The sequence below is a fragment of the Ochotona princeps genome, chromosome X (genome assembly GCF_030435755.1).
Source record: "Ochotona princeps isolate mOchPri1 chromosome X, mOchPri1.hap1, whole genome shotgun sequence".
In the NCBI taxonomy this organism is placed as follows: Eukaryota; Metazoa; Chordata; class Mammalia; order Lagomorpha; family Ochotonidae; genus Ochotona; species Ochotona princeps.
In genome coordinates, this window is record NC_080865.1 from 9,423,648 (window position 1) to 9,431,809 (window position 8,162).

An 8,162-nucleotide genomic window follows, 5' to 3' on the forward strand; every position below is an offset into this window, starting at 1 on the left:
GAACTTGGATACCACTCCAATAGTCATGTTAGATAATCTCCCAAGTTACATTACTAGGTAGGAAAAGCAAGATGCAGGGTAGTTACTATGATAGGCTACCATTTGTACATTAAAAATGGAAAGCCGGTAAGTGTATAATTGAGTGTATGTGCGTTCATTACCTCTGGAAAGAGGCACAAGAACCTGGTGACCCTGATTTCCTGGGGCTATGACAGTGGGTAGCTGGGGGGATGGACTTGGGAGGGAGAAAGTTCTGTGTCCTTGCATAGATTTTGCAGATTACACTGTATGGATATACTACCTTCTTAAAAAATGAAACTTGGGGAAAAAACATACTGTATTACTGTTATTACAAAATCAAGCATCTAGATGTATGATTCAATAACAGTTCACATATGAATAGATAATGCTCAATCTAGAATCTGATCCGGTGTGTTTTTTCTTGTTTTTGTTTTTTAAACTAATAATCAAGCAGACAGAACAATAGACTCCATGAATTCCAAAGCTCATGGACATTATTGCCCAAGGTACCAAATAAAATGATTGTTAGGTTTACCTAATGTGATCCCAGCAGACCTAACATAATTAAGAGTTAGTATGCAAGGTGACATCTGTGAAAATATCTCATACTAAAATCTACCAGTGTCTTTCTGTATCTTATCAAAATGATTCATATTCCTTCTTTTGTATGCAGGAAGTGCACTTTCTATAAGGGGCACCTAAATATGAGGTCACAGAGAGGTTGAGTAACTTGCTCCTAAGGTCACTACAAAGTGATGCTTGTATTTTCCAACATGAGAGAGAAGTTAAAAGCCATGATCTGAATGAACATAACCAGAGACCCCTTCACCAGGTCATTTCCTGCTTGGGAATCAGTACTCCTGCCCCTCTTGTCAATGTGCTTTTTCGCTGGGGCTATATCTATAGAAGAGAACAACCCAAGCTACATAAAAAACTTGTTTGTGAAACAGGTTGGTGACAGAGACCTGAAACCTTAACTATCTTCCCAAGCTGCCAGCTTTCTCTGATTTTCTCTGCAAGGAAATAAGCTGTTGGCTCACTTTCTTGTGACAGACACATCGCATTCAGTGCATGTCTGAGGAAAGGAAATGAGTACAACAGCCTGCCCTGATGCAGTTTCTGGAATGATGCCTGAGGATGCTGAAGCCAAAACTGGAGAACCTTCCTGGACTACAAGCTCATTAAAATCAGTCCTGCAGTTTGGATGGGGCTGGTTAGATCTTACCATTTCCTGTGGCTCTTGGACTCCTGCTACCTGGGACACAAATGGCAACCCAGTGGGTCACTTGTGGGCATAAGAAGGTGAGACAAAAACCTACACTAGGCTACCACATCGGGCCCGAGGCCACATTTTCTATCTCCCTTATTCTTTCTGCGTTTACTAATTAGAACTATGCTGCAAAATATTCTGTAAGACTACTCTAAGAAATTTCCTCCATAATTGTATTAAATCATTTATAATGATTTGGGGGCATACATATGTATTCTATAGACTATATTCCATCAAGATTTTCTGCCATAGATTGCTTCAGCTGTGGACATTGCAAACTCTTTCAGGAAGCTTATGCTGCCCTGCATCTTTCTTAAGACTTTATTTTTGTAGAAAGGCAGATTTACAAAGAGCAGGAACAACAAAGAGAAAAAGATTTTTCATCTGCTGGTTCACTCTCCAAATCCATGTTACAGCTGCAGCTGAACCGATTTGAAGCTGGGAGACAGGAGATTTTCCCGGATCTCCCACGTGGTACAGGATCAAAAGGCTTTGGGCCATCCTCTGGCTGCCTTTCTTAGGACATCAGCAGCGAGCAGGATGAGAAGTGGAGCAGCTGGGGCATGAACCAGTGCCCATATGGGATGCCAGAACTGCAGGTGGTGGCTTAACTTGCTGTGCCACCTCATCTTCTTTTCTACACTATGCTATTAGATTCTGATCACTATAATTAAATTCCTAAGGCAGGCTAAATTTTTAAATTATTTTTAAAAATTTTTAAAGATTTTATTTTTTATTGGAAAGTCAGGTTTACATAGAGAAGCAGTGGTAGAAAGATCTTCCGTCTGTTGGCTCAGCTCTCTAAGTGCCCATAACAACCAGAGCTGAGCCAGTCCAAAGTCAGGAGCCACAAGCTTCTTCTCTGTCTCCCATATGGGTGCAGGGTCCCAAGGCTTTGGGCCATCCTCTGCTGCTTTCCCAGGACACAAGCAGGGAGCTGGATGGGAAGTGGAGCAGCCAGGATTAGAATCAGCACCCATACAGAATGCTGGCGCTTGCAGGTGGAGGGTTAGTCAGTCGAGTCATTGTGCTGGCCCAAGTCTTTATTATTTTAAAGATTTATTTAAGAGAAAGCCCATCTACTAGCTAATTCACCAGATACCCATAATAGTCCCTGCCTGCTGGGGCCCACCTGGGAGCCAAGAACTCCGCTTACACATCCCAGGGATTGTGTTAGCAGTGAGTTGGAGACGAGAGCCAAAACTGGAAATCAACTGCAGGTTGGGACATGAGTATCTCATTTTCAGATATTTTTGTGCCATTTTATGGATGCCCATGTGGAGCACAGATTAGGGTGGGAAGGGTCGAGGAATATGGGAAAGTGAGTGAATCGTTGTTTCCAGTTTTCTTTTTCTTCTTCCTGTCTCTGGGGGAAGGGGAGAGAGAAGGGGAGAAACCACACCCAGCAATCCAACAGCATCAGTACCCAAGCATTGGGGAGGGCCCCCCAATGTCATCCCAGGCTCCCCAATGTGAAGCATGTTCCAAGAGTACTGCTCAAATATTTTCAGTTGTTCTGAAATGCTGTTTTGTTGTTCCAAGGATGAGGAAATCCTTCCAAGATCCATTGGCTGACTTGGACCACCTTATTAAAGTCTCCATTCGCCCAGATACTTGCTGTCAATGCTTGGCTGAAAGAGTTGTCCAATTTGTTCAAGATAGGCCAACTTTACAAAGAAGTTTATTTTAGCTGATGATTTTAGAGATTCGTAGTCAAAAATCAGGCAGGTCACATTGGAGCAGCCTTGGTGATGATGTGTTTGCTGGCAGAGTCCAGAGGGTACAGAGCATCACATTACGAGAAACAGGGATAATGCCTCCAAATCCATAACCAGAACCAGCTCATTCTAAAACCTCATACAGGGCTGGGGGCTGGTGGAACGGAGTAGGCCTGTGAGCTCCCCCACATGTTGGAGGCAAAGACAGTTGGGGTGAGTGGGGTTAGGGCCTTAGGCTGGCATGGTGTGCTGGTGGACTGGCCTTGTGCTTGAGAACTTCTGTAGAGAGGGAGGCCTTATGAATTTGTTAACATGCTTGAGTTCCAGCTGAGTGGAGGAATGGGTTCCCAAGCTGGCATGTGTGCCAGAGACTGAGATCACAGGTGGGCAGGCAGGGCTTCAAGCCAGCACCCCACCCCACCAGAAGACTGGGCTGGGAAATCCATGTGTTTGGGGGCATGGGGGCTGTGGATTGATCAGGGAAGGAAGTAAAGGATGCGGCAGGGTGTGGGGCAGACAGCTGGGGGAGTAAGTTACAGGTGAGGAATGACTTTTGGGGGACTTCTGCCAACAAGGCCACTGTACTTACAGGTAAGCAAGAGTCTGAGGCCAAGTAGGTTGGAGGAGGGAAGCTGGGGAGCCTTTTCAGGTCAGATCAATGCACCTGCCCACATGGGAGACCTGAGCTGGGCTAGTTAACATTGATCACGACTGACCACCACCCACCGACACACGCTGAAATAGGGGCTGAGAACCTGCCTGGCAGGGCTAGATCACAGTACCTAACACTGAGTGTTGGAACAGGGGATGGGTAATGTTAGACTGGGCCATGGCACTAACCAGCACATGAGAGAACCAGGTCTGGGGGCAGATTCTGTGGGGGATATGTGGACTCATCCCTGTGGAACTACAACACCTGCTGCCTTGCTCAAGAGCTGGGGGTAGTGCCAGGCTAAGCTAGGCATAACTATGGAAACCTTCGACACTCATGGGTATTGGAGTTGGAGATAGGCTGGGCAGCACCCATAGGTGCACTTAAGAAAGAGTGTAGAGCAGGCCAGGCTGAAACATCTATCAGCTCAAAGGCAAGACACAGGGGGAAGACTGTCGGGTAAGGGCCTAACACCTACTGCCCGCTGTGAGATCTGTGTCTAGGAGTGGGCCTGATGGGGAAACTGGTGAACTCTGGTGGCTGTAACCCCTGCTGGTGTGCATGTGAGTCAGTGCTGGGTGTTGGTCAGGCTGGGCAAGAAAGTGAGAAAGTGAGGGCTGGTTCGGGTTGGAAGAGGGGGTGAAGGGAGTGGGGGAAGATCGAGCAGGGCTGGGCCAAGCCTTAGTACCCTGGATTGTGCAGGGACTAAGATCTATCTGTGGGCCATGCGGGCTAGGCTACCACACCCCCCAGTATGCATGAGCCAGGGATGGGGACAGACTGGGCAGGGCTAGGCTGTAGTACCTAGCAGTGAGAGTTGCGACTGGGGGTGTGCTGGGATAGGCCAGGCTTCAGCACCTGGTGGCAAAGGCCAAGCTTGGTGATGTGTTATGCCAGGCTGGGTCAGAGCGGCCACCAGAATGTGCAAAACCTGTGACTGAGAACAGGCCTGATCAAGGAGCTAAAGGGATGCCCCAACTGGAGTATGATTCCTACTGGTATGACAGTCAGGATTGGGCCAGCAAACTTTACTAGACATAGCTGCAGTATCCCTTGGCATAGTGTGGGCTGGGTCTGGGGTATACCACACTGGGGTTGACTCCAGCACCCATTCTTGTTCATGAGAGCCAGGGTGGGTACAAGACAGTCTGGGCTAGGTCTCAGCATCCACTGAACCATGCGAAAACTGGGTCAGGGGTGGACCAGGCATGACTGGGATGTAACACCCAACAGTAAGAGCTGGAATAGGAGTGTGCCAGTTGGGCAAGGCCTCTGTACCTGACAGAACAGGAGGTGGGCCAAGTCAGACTGGTCCAAAGCCCCACCAGTGTATGTGAGATTTGCCACTGGGAGGAGACCTGATAGAGGAGCTTGGGAAACTCCTTTTTCAGGACGCAGTCTCTGAAGATGAGCACAAGAACAAAGACTGGGAACAGCCCAGAACAGGCCAGGTCACAGCACCTGCCAGTATATATGTGGGTCAGGTTTGGAGGGTGGATCTGAGAACCAGGACAGGGTGCAGGACAGGCCAGTTGGGACACAACACCAGCCAGTTCACATAAGGGCCGGGACTGGGGGCAGTGCAGGATGGGCTAGGCTGCAACACCCACCAGCATGGGCTGGAACTAAGGCGAGGCAGGGCCACACTGGGCCATCCCGGGCTACAGCACCTGTGGCAAATGTCGAGGTGAGGCAGGCCATGCCAAACTGGGTCACAGCATCCACCAGCACATGCAAGACCCAGGAGTTGGCGGGGTAGTCTGGTAGGGGTGTAGTGGGGACACCTTGTTGGGTCACTGCTCCCACTGGTGGGCGTGAGAACTGGGACCTGGTATAGACCAGGCTAGGCAGGGCTACAACACCCATTGCCCTGCAGGTGAGCTGGATTAGGGGAAGAGCCAGGCTGGGCTAAGTCACTGTATCCACTGGTGCAGGCATGAGCCAGAATAAGTGCAGGCTGGTCAGCCTTTGCTGCAGCATCAGCTGGCAAGTGCTAGGAGTGGGAGCAAGTCCTGTCAAGTCAGACTGCAGAACTGCCAGTAAAGTGCAAGATCTGGGGCTGGGAGTGGACCTAGTAGGTAAACTGAACAACTCTCTGGTGGGCTGCAGCTCCTCCTAATGAGCAAGAGAACTAGGGGTAGGGGTGGACCTGGTTGGACAGGCAATAGCACCAGCCAGCTTAAGTATGGGCTGGATAGTGGGGTTGGTTGGCCTGAGTTAGGCTGCAGCATCAATTGCTGTGTATAAAAACCAAGTGGGGGGCCCGGCGGCATGGCCTAGCGGCTAAAGTCCTCGCCTTGAAAGCCCCGGGATCCCATATGGGCGCCAGTTCTAATCCCGGCAGCTCCACTTCCCATCCAGCTCCCTGCTTGTGGCCTGGGAAAGCAGCCGAGGACGGCCCAATGCATTGGGACCCTGCACCCGTGTGGGGGACCTGGAAGGAGCTCCTGTCTCCTGGCTTTGGATTGGCTCAGCTCCAGTTGTTGCTCTCACTTGGGGAGTGAACCATTGGACAGATCTTCCTCTCTGTCTCTCCTCTCTGTACATCTGCCTTTCCAATGGAAATAAATAAATCTTTAGAAAAATCTGGAAATGGAAAATCTAAAGTGGACTATGTCAGCCAATGGATCTTGGAAGGATTTCCTCATCCTTGGAACAACAAAACAACAGCATTTCAGAACAGTTGAAACCACCTGAGCAGTACCCTTGGAAAATGCTTCACACTGGGGAGCCTGGGATGACATTGGGGGGCCCTCCCCAATGCTTGGGTACTGATGCTGTTGGATTGCTGGGTGTGGTCTCTCCCCTTCCCCCAGATACAGGAAGAAAAAGAAAACTGGAAACAATGATTCACCCACTTTCCCGTTCCGTGACCGTTCCCACCCTAATCTGTGCTCCACATGGGCATGCATCCTTCTCAACTACGTAAACATTATCAAAACCAAAGTTTGAAAAAAAATGCAAAAGAAGGAACACAGTAAAAAAAAAAAACTCATGCAAACAAAGATGAAAGGAAACTTGCAGAATGTACATGATTATTCTTAAAAAGTGCTAAAGGCATTAAAAAAAAGAAATCCCAGTGATCAAAATTCCCAAAGTCTAAAATCTCCAAGAATATAATTATTGAAAAAAATTTAAAAATTTTAGAAGACATCTATTTACATTTAAACGGGAATTTACTTGAGAAACATGAAACAATAGAACATTTAATGGGCAACTTTACACATTAAAATAGACTATGTATATAAGCATAACAGATATACTAACAGGTAAACTGCACTAATAGGTCAAAAAGTAAACTGTACACACATGTAATAAATTGGTAACTACATGCCTCAGATTTTATACCTGTGGTATTCAAAAACTGTGATGGATAACTTCAGGCTTTAGGCAATATTCCACAAAAACTATGATGAACCACTACGGTATAAGCAGTTGCCCTACGAGACAAGGCCCCCAGAAATTATAACTTCCATAAATATGGATATGTAAAAGGCCAAGTCTTTACTTATGAAGGCAGTTTCAAAATTTTCATACACACACAGACACACAATGAGAACAACCTCAACTGTTATTGTGTTCTGCATTCATAGAGTTAAATTTGGGGGGAAAATCAGATGAATTACACCTCCATAAGACCGTTTAGATAATTTATACATTCAATGCTGGAAATGACATGACGATAAAATGCATAGCATAGAACAATGTAAAAACTCTTGAAGACAGCCATAAATCTGAATTCTCTGCCTGCAGTGCCAGAAACCCATGTGAGAACCAGTTTAAGTCCAAGCAGAAATACATATCAAATCAAGCTCACTGATGAAAGTCTACTAGGACAAGAATTGCAGGCACATGTCCAAGGGCCCTGCACACAGCAGCAAGAATTGGAAAGAACCCTAGGCTACTGACTTAGTAGTGGCCCAGTTCTGTCTATGCCTAGTGTTGCTGTGAAACAGAAAAACTGCCCTCGAGGGAGCAGTGACTGCAAAAAGCAGTGCCTAGGAAAGACGTGGAAACAGGGCAGTACGCTGCACGGGTGGGGAGGGAGCTGAGTGACGACGGGGAAACCCAGAAGGTGCGCAGCGATTCATCTCCGCAATCAGGACAAAACACAAGTGTGGCTGCAGTCCACCGACAACAGGGGAAGCCAGGACAAGTGACCCAGGGCTCAATCAAAGGAATCCAGACGAAATGCAAGCCTGGCTGGGGTCCAGCGAGCCACAAACCCAGGAGAGGTTACCCAGTGTCTTAGCACGGGAGGGAGGACAGACCACAGTTGTGGAGGCAGTCCACTGACAAGCGGAGCACTCAGGACAAGTTCCTGAACGCTTTCCCATAGAAACGCACAGCGGCGAAAGCAGGTTGTGGTTGCATCCTGTGGGACCCACGGTGGGGACTTGTGGCACCTGCTGCAGAGGCAGACCCACTGCGTGTCTATCCCTGCCTGGGTACCCGGCACTCTACTCAAATCCCTTGCATCTACAACCAGAATGCCAAATGT